This window comes from Giraffa tippelskirchi, chromosome 6 (assembly GCF_054371585.1).
Source record: "Giraffa tippelskirchi isolate mGirTip1 chromosome 6, T2T-mGirTip1v1.2.pri, whole genome shotgun sequence".
Lineage (NCBI taxonomy): Eukaryota > Metazoa > Chordata > Mammalia > Artiodactyla > Giraffidae > Giraffa > Giraffa tippelskirchi.
In genome coordinates this window covers 143194750-143219681 of record NC_137280.1, presented here as the reverse complement: position 1 = coordinate 143219681, position 24932 = coordinate 143194750, and the positions used below count along the sequence as shown (strand labels likewise).

Here is a 24932-nt window from a genome sequence, read left to right as displayed (position 1 = left end):
TAAATGTATGGAGATGTTGACATCTTGGGAGCAAAGTCAGATTGATTGGCAAACCCCAGCTAATCCAACTGACCACGAGTGTGGTCTAACTGGCTGCATGAAGAAGGTAGGCTTTGGCTGGACCAGAGGATTCATCAAAAGTCTCAGATCCCTGGCTCAGCAAGAGTTCTCACTCCTCAGCACCTTTTCAATTCAGTCCACACAGCTGAAAATTAAAACAAGCTAACAAGAGCCATAAAATTTTGATACCAACAAAATGTTCTTAAATTTTACTCAGCCATAAAGCTGTTTATGACAGTAGAGTAGAAAGTTTCCCTCTCGTTTTTTAAGCTGTGAGCAGCAATGTTAACAAACAATGCAGACTGTACGTTCAAGAACAAAGTTTGGAGCTGTGATCAAATAAATTAACAACAGAGCGAATCTGACATATTTAATGATAAATCTTTTTACTGTGCTGTGTGGTAATTAGACAAAATGAGAAGTTCACATAATGGCTGTAATTATTTAGTCGTATTACTTTCATACTGTCAAACCAAACTTTCATGGATTTTCTTTATTTTCTTAGTTCTTCTGCACTTATGAAAAGCCCGTGTTGACCATTTTCTCTGCTGCTATTTAAAACTTCAGTGGACTCTAATTGCAAAAAAGGCATAATTAGACATCAGAAAACACACATTGGAACACAGAGATCTGGAACCCAGGCCTCCATGTCCTGTGCTCCTGCATGCTTCTCTGCCTCAAAGCAAAAGCTCTGACAACCATCTGTTTTTCTTTTCCAGTCTGTGAAGTCAAACCTTCCCCCTTACTTCTCATTGTCTCCTGAGATAAGACTTGCTGAACAAGAAGATTGCAATAGCCCCTTTTCCATAGAATGATCATTAACCTCATTTGGTGACACTGGCTGCTCTAACAAATAGATCCCCAATTACGTAAAAGCTCTAATATAATAGAAGTGTATTTCTGCTCACTTAACAACACAAGGCAGGTGGTGTCCCTGGTTGGCATGAGATTCCATCCAGTGATCTGAGGACACAGGTTTCTTTATATCTTGTGGCTTCACTGTTCCCTAGAGCTTTGTCTTCACTGACTGCACTCAACTGGCAAAAGATCATGGATAAAATCTTGCTACTTCTTAAAAATCTTGACCCTGACATTGTACCCATCACTGCCATTAGAACTTGGTCAATAATCACACACCTAATTTCAAAGGAGACTCAGAAATGAAGTCAAGCTGTTTGCTCAGGAAGAGAAACGAGCTTTGATGTACAGCTGCAATCTCTACCCTTCCTGAAATCAGTGTGGAGATGAGGAGGTCGAGTCAGGAAACCAGAGGTAGAATGTGGGGAGGGGTATGAATGAGATAGCACAAAACAAAACCAGAGGCTATAAGGCTCATTACTGGGACCACTGTGAAATACGAATTTTGTCTGTACAACAGTATTATATTAATGCTAAATTTCCCAAGTGTGATAATTATGTTAACCTTATTCTTAGATGATAGCTCCCAAAATGCTCGGGGGTGAAGTGCCATTGATGGTTTCAACTTATTCTCAAATGTGTCTCGTAGTGCACATACAGAGAGACAGAGACACAGAGAGAGACACATACACACACACATAGAGAGAGAGACAGGATGGAGAACAAATGTGCTTAAATGTTAACAATCTGTGAATCTTCATGAAGCCTATTCAAGGAGCAAAGGCCTACAGGTATGACAAAAGCAAGGAAGGACATAGTATGCTGAAGACAGGAAGTGGGTCAGGGTTGCTGGAGTATAAAATGCCCAGCAATGAGGGCAGGAGATGAGTCTAGAGAAAGGTCAAAATCAGGACAGGGCTTGCATAGTGTGAGGCTTGACTTTATCTTGCAGCCAATGAGGACCAATTTAACAGCAGGCAGGGATAGGTCTGGTGCGTCTTTCAGGTAGAATGTACTCGATGATTTAACAGAAACAACTCTGGATGAAGGGATGCAATTTCATTCATTTAACAATTTCAGGTGCCAGCCCTGTGCTAGAGACTATAGATAATACAGAACTAGGGTAGCCACCAGATATGTGGAAGAGCAAAATCAGACATGGTTCCTGCCTTCTTGGTGGTTAGGGTCTAGTGAGTGGAGATACACATCAAGTAATAATCGTAAGTGTGAAATACAGCTGTGACAAGAATTTGTTGCTATTTAGTCACTGAGTTGTGCCTGACTCTTTTGTGACTCCATGGACTGTAGCCCACCAGGCTCCTCTGTCAATGGGATTTCCCAGGCAAGAATACTGGAGAGGGTTGCCATTTCTTTCTCTAGGGGATCTTCCTGATCCACGGATCAAACCCAGGTCCCCTGCATTGCAGGCAGATTCTTTACCACTGGAGCCACCAGGGAAGATCATGACAAGAGTTAGGAAGGAGAATTTTGTGATGGCCTAGGAATCCATGATGGCTACACATGATTTGACCAAGGAAAGTAGCATCTCCAAGAAATTGGTGTTTTAGCTAAGACTCACAGGATGAAAAGGAGTTATGTAAGGAACACCATACAGGGCAGACGAAATAACATGAATAAAGGCTCCTTGGTTGGAAGGAGCCTGGTTTACCTGACTGAAAAAAAGACCAGTGTGGCTAAGAGGCAGTGAGTGAAAAAATGTAGGCATAATTATATCGGAGAGACAAACAGGGACCAGCCCTTGCAGTGCCTTGAAACCATATTCATGGATTTTGACCTTTATGCCATGTGCACTGGGAAGCTATTTAGAGTATGTAGTGTGGAAGTATCAAGGGAGAGGTGAGAGATATAATCCCTGTAGCTGCACAGTGAAGAACAGGTTATGCTATAAACTTCAGCAGACCAGTTAAGAAAGATGATAAGAGATGGAGTAAGGGGATGGAATCAAGAAATCCTTTGACCACAAAACGAGTATAATTTTGGAGTTTGGTTTGAAATGCCATAGTTGCAGGGCTGAAGTTGACAAAAACTGGTCAGGTGATGGTGTTATCAAGTGAAAGAAAGAATACTGATGAGGAAGCAACTAACGACAACCACGAAGAATTCAGATTGAGATGGGTTGTGTCTGGGGTAACAAGTGAAGCTATCTGGCAGAGGATTAGATAAATGAGTCTGAAAGTTAGAAAGTAGTGACTTGTGAGTACTCAACAGTTAGATTTAAATTGAGGTGATGTCAATGCCACAAGTCTGCCATCATTTAAGGTCAGAGAAAACAGAGCACATTTCAGAGACAGGGAATCCAAGTTCATAGAGAGACCAAAAAAACTCAGGAGATTATGGTATAACAAGAGGCTGGGTATAGGGAGATTCAAACTGTCAAATATTCAGCATATCACTAGAAAATAGGAACTGATGAAAATCCAGGACTGTGGAAGTTAAGACTATCAATCACTGTGGGGGTTGGAGGACTTCCCTAGCAGTCCAGTGGTTAAGACTTTGCCTTTCAATGCAGCGGGTGCAGATACAATCCCTGGTTGGTGAACTAAGATCCCACATGCCTTGTAACCAAAAAACCAAAACATAGCACAGAAGCAACGTTGTAAAAAAGATTTTTCAAATGGTCCACATTAAAAAAAATCTTAAAAAAATATCATTGGACACCTCAATAACAATACTTTCAGCAGAGTGATGGGGCTAAAGTCAGAAACCAACTATGTGAGGGTATGAGGAAAAAAGGCAGTGGGCATAAATCACTCTTGGTGGTAGTTTAGATGACACAGAGAGATTTGACAGTAGCCATGTGGACTTGGGATCTGGAATGAAGGCATTTAACTCCTTCACTCATCCACCATAGTTATCTTGAGTATATTTTATGTGTCAGTCATAAAATAGGCACATAAAAAACTAAAGTGGTATCCTGTCCTCAGGAAGCAATGTGTGCTGAGTGATTTTCAAACGATATTCCATGAGTCCCTGAGTTCTGGAGCACCACTGGAGGAGGGGAATCGGGAAAAGCTGAGCTTGTGGGCTCCGTGACTCCTATCCCTCCACATATCACCCCATATCTTTTTCATGAGTGTCTACATTTAAAATAGTCTTTACAAAAATGCACTCTGCTGCCAAGGGGGAAAGTTTATAAAGTAGTGCTCTAGAGGATACAAAAGTTTAGGTCAGGGGTCAGCAAACTTTCTGTAAAGGAGCAGATAGCACATATTTTGGGTGTTATGAACCATATGGTCTGCTGTAACTATTCTGCTGGTGCAGAGTAAAAACAACTTTAGACGATTAGGAATGGGCATGGCTCTGCTCCAATAAAACTTTATTTATGAAAACAGGAGGCAGATGGCAGTTTGTTGACCCCTGTTCAAAATGTTGATGAGACACAGCAGGACTGTTCAGGCTATTATTCCTGATAGTATTTCTAGAAGACATAGGATATCATACAAGGGTAACTATGTTCTGGCCCCTCTCAGTTTTGCTAGTGTCCAGCATTCTCTGACCCTTAGTTGCCTCACTTCGCTGTCTTACCAACTGGAGGCCTGTCATCTCCTATCTGCCACTGAAGATTGCTAAAATTAGTCTTTTCAATCCTGCTCCCCCCTATTTATCTTCTTAATCTACTGTCCATTTTATTTTTCCTCTCAATTTAAAACAAAGGAGTTTAAAAAAATATCATTCCTTCAAATCAAGCAAAAGCAATCTTTAAAAATGCTGGCTGAAGACACACTGCCCTCATTAAACACAGTACTCATGAAATGAGTTTTCATTAATAGTAATTTGGGGAAACATTGGCCTTGAGAATTCTGATATGATAAGCCTCATGTCACACCAGAAATCTATAAACAGAAAACCAGGGCTCCTTGGGCCAGGCCATGCCCAGAAGAGAGGCTGCCAGCTCCCTGGAAAAGGAATTGGTGGCATGTAGGAAATCTATGGCAGCCTTCTCAGATCAGAGCCGAGTTGGACACTCTCTGGAGCGTAATAAAATGACAAAAGGCGAGAGGAAGGAAACCTTCCATATCAGAAAGGAAACATCCCATTGCCTTGTTGTGGAAAATAAAGGAAGGGAGAGCACAGGAGAGAGAATGAAGGAGTCCAGGAAGCAGGCTGACCAGCATGAAGGCCTGCTGGCCTGACTTGCGATGGTTACACAGCTGGGGGACAGTGACCCTTGTCCCCAGTATTACCCTGGCTGACCTGGTGCTGATGTCATGCCCAGTGACTCCCCTACTTTTAATATAATACAACTGATCTCTGGCATTATTAAAATGGCAGATTCCCACCCACACTCCTGGTGACTCTGATTCAGGATGGAACTCCAGAGTCTTCCCTTTTTATGCATGCAGCTGGTGATTCTGAAAACCATTGCCTTCTAGGTTGTGATGACAGTGTTAAGAATCAGCCGTTACATTGCACCAGGCTTCCTTTGATTCACTGAGCAAACATGCCTGGTCTGAGGATGCTGAGTACGAGTATGCCATCATTAGACTGAAGGGGGAAAACACCACCTCTTTATAAAAATTTTGTGACTTCTAACATGTAATGTTTTATAAAGTTATTTCTCATTTGGTCTTCCTGACCAGTGAGGTAAACAGGGTGTGAATTATGGTCCCCAATCTACACATGAGACACTGAGCTTCCTGGTCACATCTGCCTAAGGACACACAACTAATAAATGACTGGGCAAGGACTGGAAACTAAACCTCTGATCACTTGTCTGTTCTCTCCATCCCACTCCTCCTCACTGCCCCACCCAGAATCCTCAAGATTGGCAGACTGAGGCCATAGAGTTAGCAGTTAGCTGGCTCGAGTTGCAATTGGCCCCATGACTTATAAACTTATGAATATCATGTTTTAATGCAGCAGTATATGACCACCCAAACTTCCTGTTCAACATGCAGATGCCCAGGCTACAGTGTAAACATGCTTTTCAGGACCTCTGAGGGTGGGGCCTGGGAACCTGCAATCTTGTAAAAACACTCCAGGTGATTCTAATGTTGAAATTTTTGTGACCTGATGCAATATACTAAGCAAAGTTCAAAATCAACTCTCTACCTAACTTATTACCCAGGTAATGGTTTCCACAGCATTTAGATTCTGCCTCCATGTTCACTCCCACCCCCAATTCTATATTTTCATTGTTTTGTTCATTATCAGCATCTCTAAAGGAAGAGAGAGACAATATAATCTGGGTTAGCCTTTCAATTTGGGAGTGCCTATGATGGTTTCTGCATAAAAAAATCGAAATTCTTCTCCTCCTCTCCACTCACAAATCATGTGCAGTCTGTCAGAACCTTAGAATATTGTTTAGAGGGGAATAATATTGTTTAAAAAGCTGATTTAAAAAAAAAAAATCTTGAATCTCAAAAACTGCAGTAGATGCTTCAAACACACACCTGGTATGATTGCTCATTCCATGAGGGTTCTGCATGGAAAAGATCAACACACTCTTAAAATAGAGTCTAGAGATACAAAGAATCTGCAATAGTCTCACGTATTTGTATACAATGCAGTGTAGCTTCTGGTATTTTTATTAGCAATGAGAAGAGGCTTGCCACAGTCAGCCATCTGCTTGAGTCACTGCCCAGCTGCAGTGGCCATGGCTTTAGAGTAGGAACACTGAAATAAAAACCTAGACTTACAGAAGAGTCACAGAGCAGGGAGCCAACAGTACCCTGCAAGTGACACCCTTCAGTGTCCAGAAAGACCCAGTCATACCTTACGTCATGAAAATTCACCTTCACCCTTGGATTCTTAAAGAGAACAAGTGGCTGTGACATCAGGTGGAAGCTATTATATTTGCTCTCATGAAAATGTTCGATGTTTCAAAGTGGCCTCTGCAGTTCCATTAAAATTACAGACTTTTTTCTCCCCTCTGCTGCTTTCCCACATTCTAATACAGGCTTCTGAAAGAAAAAATGAGAGTAAGCTAGCATGGGATTTTTCTGGAATCAAAGAAATCCTGACTCTGATTATGGCCTGACATCCAAGAAATCATCTTATTTTTTTCATATTCTTTGTTTTTTACTTTAATCAATGTATAAAATCCTTTCATGCCAATAGAAAATTTTCTGAATCTGAAATTACTGTTTGACCACAAAGTTAATAAAATGTTTTAAACACTTTTTGCTGCTGTTTGTCGCTAAGCTGTGTCCAACTCTTTTATGACCCCGTCAGGCTCTTCTGTCCATGGGATTCCACATCTAATCCTGACACTTGAGGTTTAGGAAGAAGAAAGCAAAGACTTGCCAAACCAAGGGCTAGCCTAGTACACTCTGCACCAATGAAGATGTACATCCTAAAATAAAGGCTGTTAGAAAACAGGATGTTTAAAAAGTTGAATTCAGTCAGCACCAATGAGAAAGGTGTTTGGAGTTGAGGGTCACCACAAAAAGTAGATTAGAAAAAATTATTCTGAGATGTGGAAATGAAGGTGAGTAGGTCCTCCTTATCCCCTGCCTCAAATAATAAGAGGTGGCGTTTTGAAAAGTAAAGGAAAAGAACAAACAGCCAGTTGCTGACCAGAATGTAGTCAAGGTTTTACAAATCTTGTCTGCCATGGAGCACAGTGATGATCTCAGAGGGTCCTTAATCCATCATGTAAATGTTATTATACTTGGCATTTATGCTGGGTATCAAGGACAAAATAGGTGGGAGAATTCAACATCTCTTTCTCTAGAAAACTATCCCAGATTTGTGGGAGGAGGTCAAGGAACAAGCAGAGGGTTGGTGTACTATAAGGAAATGGCTGGCTCTGCATATGAAAACACACTATTGATGGAATCTGTTTCAAGCCAGCTCAGAGCTCAAACTTGATGACCAGGCTAACACCAGCAACTGTAGCTGCTGTTTCCTTTGTTTCTCCACCCATCACAGGTAAGAATGCTTCACATTTGCACAACCATATCCCTGTGACTGTTGTACAGCCAGAGAAGTTTTCTATTTGTCTCTTTTCCTTTTTTAAAAAAAAAGACTCCAGGGACTTCCCTGGCAGTCCAGTAGCTGAGACTTCACCTTCCAATGCAGGCAGTTCAGGTTTGATCCCTGGTCAGGGAGCAAAGATCCCATATGCCTCATGCCCAAAAACCCAAAACATAAAACAGGAACAATATTGTAACAAATTAAATAAAGACTTTAAAAATGGTCCACATCCAAAAAACTTTTAAAAAAATACTCCGAAGTCTATTTCAAGCTAATAGCCAGATTTAATCATCATCGTCATCATTTTTTCTGGTAATCATCAAGAAGCAAAAGATTAGAAGTGCAAAATATCAATCATGTAATTTTAATTGTTTTCAAAGGGAGAGAAAATAAATGTCAGGTCCAACAAGGTCATGTGCCCCCTCAGCAAATAATTGTCTCCACAAGAAATCTTTTGATGTATTGAAACTGAAGGAGATTGTTAATGCCTTTCATTTACAGAGGGGAACTCAAGATTCTGTAACATTATACAGTTTAGAGTATAAAGCAAGCCCCCCAGGCATTAGTCACTCTTTCTGGGTAATCATCTAAAAATAGGGATGGCCTTTCCAGCTACCCTTTGTAGTTGAAAATGTGATGATAGAGGTGCCTTCTAATGTCCATTTCATAGACTCTCTCTGATACTATTTTTTCTTTTCTCTCCCAAACACTCATATTTGGGGGAAAGGAAGCACATTATATTAAAGGTTAAGAAAATTGGATTATGTTTCCTGACCTGTAGCTTAAGCAAGATTTTTTGGTACTGAGTATACAGAAACGCACTCAGACAAAAATAAAATAGAGGGAGTTTATTATAGGAGTGCAGGAATGAAACTCTGAGAAAATGCAAGAGGAATGTACATGGGTTCAAGTGAAACCAGCAAATGGAAAGCTACTGGATTCCAGGGTTCCTGTCTCTAGAATGCCACCTTCTCTTGTGTCTGTACCCATCTGCAATAGATTCATCCTCTTTCTTTGATCAGGTTTTTTTCCCATGCCATGGCAAAGATGGCCACTCTATAGGCCTCAAGTTCAAATAAGCACCAGACACTGACTAGTGCCTCTCAGAATCAATTTAAATTCTCTGGAGAGGAAATAAGATAGCCTGAGGTGAGGGCTGGTGTCTACTTCTGTCCAATAGCTAGGACAATAGTCTGAGACCTTCTCAGTTTGCTTCTCTTGGCATGAAACCCCAAAATCATGAGCGAGGGTAACGGCAACCAGGATGCCACTATCCTAAGCACACCATGTCCAAGCTAGAGCCTCATTCCATGAGTGGGGAACGGGCAGAAGAAGAAGGTCTCCTGCTCTGGAACTTAGCTTCACCAGCTTGTCACTGGAGACACAATGGAAATGCTGAAATGCCCCTCCTGGGAAAAAAGCCCTCCAACTGGGAGATGGGGGTAGGAGTCCTGCATTCTTGGCTGCACCCGTTAGAGTGAAGTTCCACTAATCATAGAATGGGGATAGAGAGATTTTTTTTTTCCAAAAAGCTAAAGATTCTCACTTTTCTTACAAAATTTTCATAGATGCTCTAGAACATATGTTTCTTCATTTACTACATACACTTCGGATCATTTCCAGAGGATTTAAATGGTTATTTTTAAATACATTTCACCAGCTTTCCTGGGGAGTGGGTTCACAAAGCCCCTCATGTTATCATTCAAGAAAATGATCTCACTGTCTGCGTTAGATCTTTATATTTGATAGATTTATATCTGGGACATGCTAAGTCGCTTTAGTTGTGTCTGACTCTGAGACCCTATGGACTGTAGTCGCCAGGCTCCTCTATCCAAGGGATTTTCCAGGCAAGAATACTGGAGTGGGTTGCCATTCCTACTCCAAGGGATCTTCCTGACCCAGGAGTTGAACCTGTGTATATGGTACTCTTAAAATTAGAGAAGGCTTGGGCTGGCTTTCAAAAAAGGACCTATTCTATTCTTTTTTAAAATTAGAGTTTATAGTAGGAACTAGGAGTCTGAATATTCTTTACATGGTTAGTATCTAGTTCTACCAGCAGTTTATTCATTCATTCAGCAAGTTTATGTCTAATGCCCAGCAGTCCCCAGCATTGTTCTAAATGCTGCAGACATTAATCTTAAAAAAAGAAAAAAAAAAGTTCTTTTCATATCTGGAGCTTGAAATCTAGTGGATCAAGACAGGCAATAAACAAAGAGACACATCAGCAAGGTAATTAGAGATTCTGGTGAGTGCTATGAAGGAAGTAGGATCACCTGATAAGTGTGAGATTCTCTAAGGTGGTGAACAGGAGCTGAGATTTTAAAGATGAGAAGGATCCAGTGATGCAAAAGCCAAGAAAGAGAATTCCATGTAGAGGAACCAGTGAATGCAAAGGACCTGAGTCAGGTGTGAGCACAACATGTTCAGGGAACAGAAACTACACTAGTATGGCTGGTGGAATAAAGGGAAAAGTGGAATGAGAAAAGGCTGGGAAGGCAGGCAGGAGCCAGTTTAAATACAAACTTGTAGGCTGTGGAATGGAGTGAGTTTTATTTTAAGTGCAGCAGGAGAACATTGGTAGGTTTTAGGCAGAAGACCGGGGGTGGTGACATGAGGGAAGCTATGGGAAGCTGATTTTAAATGTTTAAAATAAAAATTTCCAACACTGAACTCTACCCTCAGCAAAATTCCATGTAAATTTTCTTGTTTTTGACCCTGTTTCCTAAACAGTTCAGTTCAGTTCAGTCGCTCATTCATGTCCAACTTTTTGTGACCCCATGGACTGCAGCACGCCAGGCCTCCCTGTCCATCACCAACTCCCGGAGATTACTCAAACACAAGTCCATTGAGTCGGTGATGCCATCCAACCATCTCATCCTCTGTTGTCCCCTTCTCCTCCTGCCGTCAATATTTCCGAGCATCAGGGTCTTTTCCAATGAGTCAGCTCTTCACATTAGGTGGCCAAAGTACTGGAGTTTGAGCTTCAACATCAGTCCTTCCAATGAACACCCACGACTGATCTCTTTTGGGATGGACTGGTTGGATCTCCTTGCAGTCCAAGGGACTCTCAAGAGTCTTCTCCAACACCACAGTTCAAAAGCATCAGTTCTTCGGCACTCAGCTTTCTTTACAGTTCAACTCTCACATCCATACATGACTACTGGAAAAACCAAAGCCTTGACTAGATGGACCTTTGTTGGCAAAGTAATGTCTCTTCTTTTTAATATGCTGTCTAGGTTGGTGATAATTTTCCTTCCTAAACATCCTTCTCCCTACTTAATGGAAGTTGACCTATTTCTCTACTCTACTATCAGAACAAGATGTACTTCGGACTTCTCTCTGTAGAACCTTATTTCTGCCATAGTCTCCTCACTAGTCTCAGAAGAATGGCAGGTATACACCCATTTTTGTAAAGGAAGCCTTCCTGAATTTGTCCTATGTAATGCAATTCTCTTTCCCCATTACCTTTTATATCCCGAGGTGTCTCTGACTATGAAGCAGCTCCAAAATCTGTAATTATACAATGCCTCTCTGCCCCTCTTCCAGTGAAGAGATGCTTTATCTTAATTTCCCAACAATCACTGGAGGCTAAAAGTTAGTTGCGTTCTCTGATTCTGCCAAGCCCCTATGTCAAGTAGTAAATTCTGTGAAAACAAACACTTTAAGTGCTCCTGGTGGAGAGTTGGATTTAAACAACACTGTGTTTCTTCTGCAAGGATATACATCTGCTTTATAGCTTCAGATTTTCCTTTATATGGTTTTATTAAAGAAGGCATGCCCTGAGCATCATTTTCTCCCTGTTCACTCCCATGGTAATGGTTTGCAGCAATGGAGGTTGCAGAGCCATGATTGAGAGTGTGGCCTTGAATTCCTGGGACCAGGTCCTGGATCAGTCACTTCACACTGAGTCTTTGGACAAGTTGATTGCTATAATATCCCCATGCTTCATATGTAAAATAGGGGTAAAATACTGCTGGCCTCACAGGGCTGTTGTGAGAATTAAATGATGCGATGCCTGATATATCGGCATGCACCCAATAAGTGTTAGTATTCCCCTCACATAAGAAAAATTGACTAGTTTATTGACATAAAAAGACACATGATATGGAGAAACAGCACGAGAAAACACCATCACCACCCTCCATCCTGACTGATATCATGGCTCTGTCTGCGAACTAGGACACAGAGTTTGAGGACAGATGCCAAGGCTGATGAGAAATGAGGATTAGGGAGTCTTCCAGAAGCTTTGAAATGCAATCTCATCTTAATCCCTGGGCAGATGACTAGGCTGAAGAATGTAACTCATCCATTCTATCTAGAAACCTTCACCCTGACTGTCCTCACCACCCAGAGGAATGGGCTCCAGACACAGTCTGATGGACTATTGACTATTACTCTCTCCAAAGAATATCATCAACTGCCAAGTTTGGTAGTGAAATTTGGAAATTATAATGAAGAAACAGCATAGGGAGGCAGATAAACCAGTGGATTCAGGATCAGGAGGCTTGAGCCCTAGTCCTACCTCAGGCATTAGCAGACTGGAAGATTCTGGAAAACTCATCTCCTCCTGCTTAGTTAGTTTTCTCATCTGTATAATGAGGAAGTGAGATAGAAGATCTTAAAAGACATCTCTTCAGTTCTAATATCCCATGGTAGTGAAAACAGAGTTGTCTCTATGTCTCCAAATTCCCTAGCAGAAGGAGTACAGAAGGGGATGGAGCTGTCTACAATAGGAAGTGACTAAGAAATGACATGCAGAGTCTTCGAATCAGTGCCTCACTAATGTGTGTTAGAACTTACTACTTGTGTTCACCTAAGAAACAAGGTGACTAAAATCCTAACATAAACTATTGATAGAATGACTGAAATGAAAAAGAACACAAGTATTGGGAAGGATGTGGAGAGACTGGCACTTTTGTATATTACTACAGTTGTCTGGAGAACTGTTTGGCAGTGCCTGCTGACACTGATCCATACTCTAGACCCAGCAATTCCTCTCCTCAGATTATCCCAACAGAAATGCTCACCTATGTACACCAAAAGATATGTACATAAGTGCTCATAGCAGCACTATATGCAATAGATAAATACTGAAAACAGCCCGAATGCCTGTCTAGACTGCTCTAAGATACACAGATCCTGGAACATTCATATAAGAAACATCTTATCATCACAGAATGAAATGAACTATAGCTAAATATGACACCATGGATGAATCTCAAAAACAGGTCCAGCAAAAGAAGTCAGACACAAAAGACTACCCTTTTGATTGATCCCATTTATATAAAGTTTAAAAACATCCTAGGGAATTCCCTGGTGGTCCAGTGGTTAGGACAGCAGACTTTCATTGTTGAGGGCACAGGTTCAATCTTTGGTAAGGGAACTAAGACCCCACAAGCCCCGCTGCAAGACCATAAAGAAAAAAAAAAAAAGAGCAGAAAAGGAAACATTCTAAATGATTGACTGAAGTCAGGAAAGTGCTCACCCTCTAGGGTGGATTAGTGTGATTAGAAGGGAGTATGTGGAGGTTTCTGCAGTGCTAGTCATGTTCTGTTGTGTGGGTGCTGGTAATATGGGTGAGTTTACTTTGTGAGTATTAGTTGAACTGTGTACTTTGATTTAATACAGGTTATACTTCAATTACTTTTACTAAAAAAAAATAATAATAAATAAAAGCTCAAATACACAGATCATGTCTGAGCTTATTTCCCCTTGTGGGAAATAAAAGAATCACTTTCTTGTGGCAGACATGTATGTGAGTGTGTGTATTAGCTGCTCAGTCAGGTCCAACTCTTTGCGACCCCATGGACGTAGCCTACCAGGCTCCTCTGTCCATGGAATTCTCTAGGCAAAAATACTGGTGTGAGTAGTCATTCCCTTCTCCAGGAGATCTTTCCAACCCAGGGATAGAACCCAGGTCCCCTGCATTGCTGGCAGACTCTTTACTATCTGAGCCACCAGGGAATATATATCTGCTCAATCTTGGGGTGTGCAAAAAGCTACTTTGAGTTTTCTAAATTGAACTTCATCTGTATTCTGGATCCCTCTTCTCATCCTGCTCCTAATACACGTCTCATTCTGCTAGTGGTGGAAGCAGCATCAATCAAGCTTGCATCTCTCTCCTCCCTTGGTCTCCCCTGGATTGTGTCTAGGCTTCCGGAGTTGAGGGAGCTGAACCCTCAGCACCACAGCACCACAGCCCAGTACCCAGGTGGGATCCACTGAGAGGCCCCTGCTTTCATCTATCTTTGGTTATTTGCCCCTCCAGACCACTGCTTTGTTCTCTTCCTCCCATTGTAAGCCTTCTCTGCTTCATGCTGTAAACTCAAAACCAAGACTTAGTAGTGCACTCCCCTGAAGCAATGAGAGCTGGCATCCAGCTGTCCAAATGCGAGGGGGCAGCATGAGGAGAAGGTGTAGTTGTTATAGAAAATACAGGGTAAATTCAATGTCAACATTTCAAAGGTATAATTTCCTCACATTTTCACCCACTAAACATGGTGTTCCTCTTGGTAGCCTGCATATTCTATGTTGGGAGTACCTTTTCCAAAGGAGGAGGAATAAGAGGTGGGATTGGGTGGAAAGAGAGGGCAAGATAAAGTGTCAGTGTTAGTCCCTAGGACTGCCATAACAAATCACCATAAAGTGGGTGGCTTAAAACAAATTTTATTCTCTCACAGTTCTGAGGCTTGAAGTGTGAAGTCAAGGTGTTGGCAAGGTTGGTTCCTTGTGGAGGCCTCTGAAGGACAACTGGTTCTATGCCTGTCTCCGAGCTTTTGGTGGTCACTGGCAATCATCAGCATTACTTGGTTTCTATATGCATCACTCTGATCTCTGCCTCCATTGTCATGTGGTGTTCTTCCCTGTGTATGTTTCCCAAATTTCTTTTTCATGCAAAGAGTACAGTCTTAGTGTATCAGTTTGCTAAGGCTGCAGCAACAAAATATCACAAACTAAGTGACATAAATAACAAAATCGCACTGCTTTTCAGTTTTGGAGACTAGAAGTCCAGAATCAAGCTATCAGCAGGGTAGGTTCCTTTTGAAGGCCACCAGGGGAGGATCTATTCTAACTCTCTCTTTGACTTCTATATGGCCATCTTATCCCAGTGACTCTTTACACCATCTTCCCTCTACACATGTCTGTCTCTGTGTCCAAATTTCCCCTTTTTATATGGACATTGGTTGTACTGGATCAAGACCCACACCAAGAATGTCGTTTTAACTTAACTGCCTCTCTGAGTCAGACACAACTGAGCGGCTTCACTTTCACTTTTCACTTTCATGCATTGGAGAAGGAAATGGCATCCCACTCCAGTGTTCTTGCCTGGAGAATCCCAGGGACGGCGGAGCCTGGTGGGCTGCCGTCTATGGGGTCACCCAGAGTCGGACACGACTGAAGCGACTTAGCAGCAGCAGCAGCCTCTATGAAAACCCTATCTTCAAATAGAATCACATTCTGAGATACTGGGGGTTTAGACTCTAACATATCTTTTTCGTTTTTTAAGCAGGAAAGGCAACAATTCAGCTCATAACAATTTGCAAAGACCCTATTTCCAAATAAGGTCATGTTCACAAATATCAGTAGTTAGACTTCAAAATACCTTTTTTTGAGAGACACAATTCCACTTATCCATTTCCAGTAGCTCAGACAGTAAAGAATCTACCTGCAATGCAGGAGACCTGGGTTCAATCCCGGGGTTGGGAAGATCCCTGGAGAGCGAATAGCTACCCACTCAAGTATTGTTGCCTGGAGACTTCCATGGACAGGAGGAGCCTCCTCCAGGACAGAGGAGCCTGGAGCTACAATCCATGGGGTCGCAAAGAGTCAGTCATGACTGAACGACCAATACTTACTTATTTCACTTATAACAGTCAGATTCCAAGAACCCCTGAGAACTGCAAGAGTGCTGACTTCATCACTCCTCAGGTCAGGATATGATTCTAGGAAATTTTTGTTTGAGTGGTCTGAGCTGCCCCGGCATCCCCAGTGTACCTCTAACCTAGTACTTACTACATCATGTTGAAACCTATGTGAAATCTGTTTATGCGTTTGCCACCAACCCTCCTCATCCTATCCAGGACTATGAGCTCTTCCAGGATAGGGACCAAATCTTATTATTCATCTTTAAGCCTCCACTCAGGGTCTGGCATAATATAGGTGCTCAATGAGTGTTAGACTGAACTGAACTGTTTGCCTATCATGTAAAAAATTGTCATTTCATACTTTGTCATCAGCCATGAGCAAATAAGTAAGCCAAGTATATTCCTGGTTGATTATATAAATCATGCAACCACAGGCTATCAGAATCAGGGCGTATCCTACAGATTTTCTAACCTAAGACTAGCAGATAGCCAACATGCATCTCCTCACTGTCAGCTCTGCACCTATGCAGACATCATTAATCCATTACGGCATTCTTTCCCACACAAAGCTTAGGTATAGCTTCAGAATCATTCTCAATATGTAATTCCAAATGCTGAAACAAATTTGCTTTTGGTAGGGGGCATGGTTCAACTCTATTCCTCCCAATAGATGAGAAAATGGAGACCCATAGTAAAGAAGTATGTCCAAAATGATGGTGACAGAGCTAGAAATGGAAGCCTGATCTCCTAATTCCTAGGGCCCTGTTGGATCTGCCCCCTCCCTCGTAGTTTTCTAAAATGTTCTAGTGAAACATGAATCACTGATATACTGCTGCATTAAACAACACTGATTAACACAGTGAGAAAAATCATTCCTTTTTGAAACTTTCTGATCATATCAAAGAAGTCCTAGTTTGATGCTATCATGTCTTTAATATTCTAAACCCCATCCTTTCTTTTATTATTTTTTTAAGGAATAAGAAGTCCAAGTCCAAGTTTTTAGGAGGCAATAGTATCTAGTTAGAATTTAATATCACCATACTGTTTTCCTTTTCCTTATGATTATGATCACCATCCAATCATAACAAACTATCCACATGCAGCAGTGATAACATTTTCCTTTTTAAATAAACTTGAAGTTTTCAGGAGTCAGCATAAAGACAAATATTAATGAAATATAGCATAAGTAAACTGAAAGTCGCTCAATTGTGTCTGACTCTGAGACCCCATGGACTGTAGCCTGCCAGGCTCCTCTGTCCATGGAATTCTCCAGGCGAGAATACTGGAGAGGGTTGCCATTCCCTTCTCCAGGGGATCTTCCCAACCCAAGGACTGAATCCAGATCTCCTGCACTGCAGGCAGATTCTTTACCATCTGAACTACCAGGGAAGCCTGAAATATAGTATAAGTAGCACACAAATGGGGCAAAAGAAAAAAACCAACTTGGGAATTTTTGTGTAGCCATGCAAGTATCCTTATGTAGGGCTCCTTGATGCTTTCCTCTCTAAGACAAATAATACTTTTCCCCTTTCTTTACCAAATTTATTGGAAAATGCTTCCTTTAACTTTCTCTCCTGGCTTTATCGTAGGTTTTCCTCTTGCTCCCAGCCTCCTCCCTAGATTCTCGCCTGACAGCCCCTTGCCTCCTCAGTTGCTAGACTCCCATCATTTTCAGCATTGCTCCCTCCATCTGCCAAAACCCAGTCCACAGCTGTCTCTCTGTAAACCATATGGCCTGGCTCTAGGCAGCCTCAATGTGGATTCAAGAGTTGAAAGTAAATCCAGCTTAACCCCCATCCTCCCTGCTCAGCAGGAGAGGAAGCAAACTTAGTTTCCTGTCTCTCCTAAACCCAGCCAGAGAAAGGCAGGTCCCAGCTAGCTTCATGTTGCCTGGTCCTGCCTGACCTGGATCCTGCTGCCGCCTTCCCCAACAACAGCTATTCTTAGACCCTTCTGTGCTCCCTCCTAGAAAGGAACATTTTTATGCTCCTCATTGGATAGACTTGAAGCTGACAAACCTTCCTTGGATCAGAAGGGATAGGCCATTCAGCCTCCCTTATAATTCAGGGCAGTGAAGGCCCACAAAGGCTTGCCATAGGCAGGAAAGATCCTCGGGGCAGGCTAGGCAGCCTTAAGGGTCGGCACATTTATTCTCTGATGGTGCTGTTCCAGGGAACCCCACACCTGGTCCTGAAGGTAAGAAACACCATGTATCCTCTCCCAATGGACAGAGTGAGGTAAAGTCACATTATACCATGAGAAAAGGAAAAGAAGAAAGAGAATATGAATGAAGGGGAAGAGAAAGGGAGAAAGGGATAAGAGGATGGTAGAGAGGACCCACCCAAGACTAGGTGTAGAGTTTTTTGAGACCAAATAAAAAGTACCATAAAAGGGCATCCCAAACCATAGTAAGTATGACGTGTCCATTCACAAAGATTCTTTAATGGCAGGAACAAGTGCTGGCTGAGCCCCACCGTGCACTGAATGGCTTTCATTCAATGAGCAACACTGAGTGCCTACTACATGCAAGGAGCTGGAGCTCCAGCAGTGCACAAGACAGGGTCTTTGCCCTCTTGGAACTGACAATGGAGTGGAGTAATAGAGTCATGATAGCACTTGGGCAGCAATGTGGAAGCAGAATACTGAGTATCAAGCCTGTTGCCCTACATCTTAGCTATATGTGACCTTGAATCTTCACTTAAAACAAGTAAGTATTCTTATTTACAAAATGGAAATAATAAGATTCCCACTTAAATGGTTTTTGCAAAGATTAAAAAAAAAACAATTAATATATGGCATAGTGAACTTGTGATATCTCACTGCAGCTTTAATTGCATTTCCCTAATGTCTAATGATGTTAAGCATATTTTCATGTGTTTACTTGCTATTTCAATATCTTTTTTGGTTATGTGTCCATTCAAATCTTTTGCTATTTTTTATTAGGTTGTTTGTTTTATCACTAAACTATAAGAAATTATTTCATTGTCTAGATTCAGGTCTTTTATCAGGCATTATGTATTTTGTAAATATTTTCCCCATATTAAGACTTATTTTATTTTTTGTTTTCTTGGTAGTGTCTCTCTAAAAGCAAAGGTTCCTAATTTTTATGAAGTCCAATCTATCAATTTTTTTATAGATTTTCTTTTGATAGCTCATCTAAGAAATCTTTGTCTAACTTGGGTTTTATAGTTTTATTTATTATATTTAGGACTTTGATCCATTTTAAGCTAATTTTTCTGCATAGTGTAAGGTAAGGTCAAGGTTCATTTTTGGTATATGGATAATGAAATTGTTTACAATTCCCTTTATACTGCCTGGAAAAAGAGAGAGAGAGAGACCCAAAGAGGCCAGGTGAGCAGCTCCAAATCGCACAGATTATAAGGGACTGAGCTACACTTGAACCCAGATCTCCTGATTCTAAATGAAGTGTTGTTTGCACGCTGCCTCCACTTGCCTAGGTGCCTACATTTGCTTTAAGGCTGTGGTATGAGCAGGCTTGGCAATAGACTGACAACATTTCAAGTCCTGGCCCCATCACTTAACCCAGGCAAGTTACTTAGACCTTCTAAGCCTCTGTTTTTTTTCCATTTGTAAAATGGGACTAATAAGAGTACCTCCCTCATAGGTTGTAATAACTATGCATATAAAGTAGATAGCACAAGCCTGACATTTAGCAGGTGCTTCATACAAGTCAGAATATTGGGAAGGTTTTTCTTATCCCCTCAGTCCTTGCCTTGACTGGAGCTCATACTCATCCTCTTCCAAGCCTTGGGATGCTCCAAAATGGCAGGACATTTGGGTAAACTGAGAGAAGGGACAGACACTTTCTATGATAATAATCCACTGAGGTTATACTGCATGAGCTGTTTGGCCTCAACAACTGCACAGTTTATTTGTCTAATAGGCATTTCCACCTTAAAGGTGTTTTAGCCAATTTTCCCATCCCCATCTCCCAAGCTAGAGCTGCACAAGGTAGAGACATTAGAAGCTGTAGTGGACCCAGTCCAAGATGTTCCCTCAACTATCCATGCCTTCTGGTATTCATGCCCCTGTATAATCTCTCCAGTGACCTGCTTCCAACCAACAGAACTGAAGATGAAGGTAATGGGATGTCAAGCCTGTAATTACATTACAAAAACTTGTAACACCAATCTTGCAAAACAGACTTTGTCCTGCAGGCACTGGCGAAGCAAGAGGCCCATGATCTGAAGGTTCAAGCAGCAAAGAACTGAGGGCAACCTTATATTAAAAAAACAAAAGCAAAATCTCGGGTAGAACCTGAGGGCAGCTCTCATCGATCAGCCAGCAAGAAACTGAGGCCCTTAGGTTAAACAGGACACAAAGAACTGAATTCTGCCAACAGCTGTATAAGCTTAAAAGCCAAGCTTTCCTCAGTGGAACCTTGAGAAGAGATCATAGTTCCTGCCAACACTAAATTTAAGCCTTGTGAGGCACTCAGCTAGGCGTGGACTGGACTTCTGTCCCTCAGAAATGAGATAACAAATATGTGCTTTTATTAAGTCACTTCAGTTCAGCTCAGTCACTCAGTGGTGTCTGACTCTTTGAGACCCCTTGGACTGCAGCATGTCAGGCTTTTCTGTCTATCAACAACTCCCGGAGCTTGCTCAAACTCATGTCCATCGAGTCAGTGATGCCATCCAGCCATCTCATCCTGTGTCGTCCCCTTCTCTTCCTGCCCCCAATCCTTCCCAGCATCAGGGTCTTTTCCCATGAGTCAACTCTTCGCATGAGTTGGCCAAAGTATTGGAGTTCAGCTTCAGCTTCAGCTTCATTCCTTCCAATGAATATTCAGGACTGATTTCCTTTAGGATTGACTGGTTTGATCTTCTTGCCATCCAAGGGACTCTCAAGAGTCTTCTCCAGCACCACAGTTCAAAAGCATCAATTCTTCAGCACTCAGCTTTCTTTATAGTCCAACTGTCACATCCATAAATGGCTACTGGAAAAACCATAGATTTGACTAGATGGACCTTTGTTGGCAAAGTAATGTCTCTGCTTTTTAATATGCTGTCTAGGTTGGTCATAGCTTTTCTTCCAAGGAGCAAGCGTCTTTTAATTTTGTGGCTGCAGTTACCATCTGCAGTGATTTTGGAGCTCAAGAAAATAAAGTCTCTCACTATTTCCATTGTTTCCCCATCTATTTGCCATGAAGTGACGGGACCAGATGCCATGATCTTAGTTTTCTGAATGTTGCATTTTAATCCAACTTTTTCACTCTCCTCTTTCAGTTTCATCAAGAGGCTCTTTAGTTCTTTTTCACTTTCTGCCATAAGGGTGGTGTCATCTGCAAATATGAGTGTATTGATAGTTCTCCTGGCAATCTTGATTCCAGCTTGTGCTTCATCCATCCCCAGCACATTTGCATGATGTACTCTGCATAGAAGTTAAATAAGCGGGGTGACAATATACAGCCTTGACGTACTCCTTTCCCAATTTGGAACCAGTTCTGTTGTTCTAACTGTTGCTTCTTGGCCTGCATACAGATTTCTCAGGAGGCAGGTAAGGTGGTTTGGTATTCCCATCTCTTGAAGAATTTTTCATAGTTTGTTGTGATTCACACAATCAAAGGCTTTTGTGTAGGCAATGAAGCAGAAGTAGATGTTTTTCTGGAACTCTCTTGCTTTTCTGATGGTCCAGTGGATGTTGGCAATCTGGTCTCTGGTTCCTCTGCCTTTTCTAAATCCAGGTTGAACATCTGGAAGTTCACGTACTGTTTAAGCCTGGCTTGGAGAATTTTGAGTATTACTTTGCTAGTGTGTGAGATGAGTGTAATTGTGCGGTAGTTTAAACATTCTTTGGCATTGTCTTTCTTTGGGATTGGAATGAAAACTGACCTTTTCTAGTCCTGTGGCCACTGCTGAGTTTTCCAAATTTGCTGACATATTGAGTGCAGTACTTTAACAACATCATCTTTTAGGATTTGAAATAGCTAATTAAGTCACCACGTTTGTGGTAATATGTTACACAGCAATGGATAACTGATCATGCATGCATGCTAAGTCACTTCAGTCATGTCCAACTCTTTGCAACTCTATGGACAGTAGCCTGCCAGGCTCCTCTGCCCATGGGATTCTTCACACAAGAATACTAGAGTAGGTTTCTGTGCCCTCTTCCAGAGGATCTTCCTGACCAGGGATCGAACCCATGTCTTTTATGTCTCCTCCATTGGCAGGTGGGTTCTTTACCACTAATGCCACCTGGGAAGCTTGGATAACTGATCAGAAACTGTTAACAAGATAACGAAGAAACAGAAGGCTAGGGTAAAGAGCAAAAGAGGTGACAAACTGGGGAAGGAATAGGAGAGGGTGTTCCTTTATGCCATCTGGGAGTCTTTCCTCTATCCTTTTAAATATGCTCAGTGACCCAGGTGAAGACTCCAGTAGGCCTGTGACTTTTTGTATTACTCTTGGGTAAATGCAAGTCCTACCACCACCTTAACTACAAAACATGGTCTCATTTGGATACTTAATAGCATACATCCTGTGATAGTCAAAAGTGGACCATAAACAAGACATCTTTTCTCCTTTCCTTCAGGTAGGGTGAGTATGGGGCAGCCTCCTGCTTCCTCAGTGGACATGGGGTCTGCTTTTCATTTCTTTCTCTCTTTCTCTTTCCTCAGACTGCTAACTATGGCTTCTGTTCTCGCCACTGTTGGAGTATGGAAAGGGATAGGGGGAGGTGGATGGAAGAGAAGAAAAAAATGTACTTATTTGTCTGGCACTGTTGCAAGATAACTCTGGGCTCTCTGGGCCTGGCAGAGATATACACTGGTTCTTTATTTTCTGAGCACTTTAGGGGGTCTTCAAGAGCTCTCCAGTTGAGTCCTTCTGTCAGCTATTCCCATGATCCAGGCAAAATCTCTCCTTTGTGTGAATGTTCTCCACAGCCCTCCTTAGCTTCAGTTTATTTTCTGAAAGGGCCACATTATACAGGCTCTCTGTTTGGGTAACTTGCTTTCTGGAAGTAGCTCTTTGGGGCAAGATTCCTTTTTAAATAGCCCCATGCAAAGATCCCTACCATAGATTCTACATCTGGTCCCTGGGATCCATGTATCTGTCACCTGCCAGTGGTGGAGAGAGAAGTTACTCCCAATACAGTAGCAAACTCCATTTCCTTCTGCCTTGACATCTCCACCTAGAAATTCTTTAGATTTCTTAAGTGTGTACCAAACATTAATCTGCCATGCCTATCTCATGTCCAAGGGACATACATCAGTATGCCAAGCTCTTCTGACAAAGCTTTCTCCTTACACTTGTAGTAAGGGGTAAACCATCCCCCACATCTCCCTCTGGAAGTTGGGACTTGCCAAATAGCATCAGATCAATACAAAAATTGTTTGTCACACATGTTTCTTCCAAATCTACTCCTGATCATTCAGTGCCCCCAAACTGGTTATTTTTTTAATGTTGTATTTTCAACACTTTGTATTTTCATTTCATTTTGAAATTTCATTTCTCTTGTATTTGCTCCTCCCATTGAAATGATCTCAGTTTAAAACCTTGTTATGTGACATATTGGACTGGTGGTCTCATCAACAACCATCCCCCTTTTTCCCTTTGGCTGACTCGAGTGAACAGACATAAGACAATTTGTTTGGCAAATACCACATTCTTTTTAGTGTGCGTTGGTGAGCCTCTGGTGGTTAGAGGCCAGAGAAGGTGAAACGGTCCTATTCTTGCAATCTTGTTCTATGGTGGTATCATCAAGTAAAAAGAAGTCTCAGGCATAATCAATATGCATACAGATATCTACCAGCAAGCAGGCAAACAACCACTCTGCGTCTAAGGAGAGACTACTCATCTCTATGCCTTTAGGTTCCCTGGCAAGCCCTTTGCAGGAACAACTCCCTCAGAAACAGATGCCCTTAAAGAATAATCAGAAACCTCATCACCAGGAGAGGGGCTCCTCCATGGGAGGATGCAGGCCAAGGGGCTCCAGAACTTCTATCTCTGGTATTGACAACTGAGCATGTTCATTTCTTCTACCTTATTCATGTGGGTCTTGCTACCCAGCTCCTAACTGATTTAAACACAACTCATTTCACCAACAAAAAATTATTCCTAACATTCCTTATGCTAATTAACTAACCCAAAGGTAATCATTCAGACAAGGACTCTTCATATACTAATTAACCACTCATTCCTAGAGTGTTGATTAATATTAACTTGCACACATACACATCACACCACTTATACTGAAGTACTTTAAAGTAAATTACCATGTATACAATACAGCACTAACTGAATCCTGATTTTGTTTGGGTTTGCAAGTACACAACCATGAGAAGTGAATCACGATTGCTTCTGCTAATTCAATCATGACAAAGGCAGCCTCTTTTTATCAGATACTCTCCAGCTTCTCCTTGTGGTCATAGGTGGCCACATGATGGAATACCCATCTATGATATGGAAGGGGAAGTATGCTGACAAATACTTTCCTCCCTGATAAGAGAGACGCACATAAGGCAATTTCCTCAACATTTTGGCTGCTTTTGTTTCTGTCTTTCTATGTGGTCGGAAGTAAATGTGATGCTTGTAGCTGAGGCAGCCATCTTGTAATCATGAGGCCTCCAGTATGACGGCAGGAAAACTAAAATGCTGAGGGTGGCAGAATGGAAAGGCCTAGCTTCTAATGATCTTTTTGCCTTACCAATCCTCCCTGTGACTTCTACCTTTTTTTCTGTGAGAAATACAGTTAACTATGATTTTAGTTGTTAGTTTTCTATTATTTTCAGCCCAAAATATCACAAACTACTACATTTGGCCTGAAATAAAGATATAAGGGAGGGATCTTTCCTAAACAACTAATGCCTAGGGTCTCTCACCCCCACACACACACTCTCCCAACCCCAAGCCTGAAGACCTATTCTCAAAAAGTTATTTCAAGTCCATCATTTCAGAGTGATGTGGTCAGTTCTAGTCTCAGTTTTTTCATCTCTAAATTAAGAAGAATAGCATCTTCCCTAAAAATCCTATGGGCTTAGGATAAGAATTTTAAGGTAGTTTAAACGAGAGATGATTTAGAACAGGGCTTAAAATCATGTACCCTGGAGCCAGACTGCCTGAGTTATAATCAGTTCTGCTGCTGCTGCTGCTGCTAAGTCAATTCAGTCGTGTTTGACTCTGTGCGACCCCACAGACGGCAGCCCACCAGGCCCCCCCGCCCTGGGATTCTCCAGGCAAGAACACT

General features: G+C 41.8%; 1 protein-coding gene across 49 annotated transcripts in view; it reads right to left on the bottom strand.

Moving 5' to 3' along the window:
* The window catches only part of LOC145510137 (uncharacterized), a 520288-nt gene that overhangs the window by 267034 nt on the left and 228322 nt on the right, over positions 1 to 24932 (bottom strand). For 15 of the 49 annotated variants that reach the window (XR_014056762.1, XR_014056754.1, XR_014056756.1 and 12 more), the window contains one exon: positions 6655 to 6842. The exons of 32 other annotated variants lie outside the window; for them this stretch is intronic. The gene's annotated coding sequence lies outside the window, so the exon portion shown is untranslated. The remainder of the gene's footprint in view (positions 1 to 6654; positions 6843 to 24932) is intronic. 2 more of the 49 variants (XR_014056765.1, XR_014056798.1) reach the window with 1 other exon arrangement.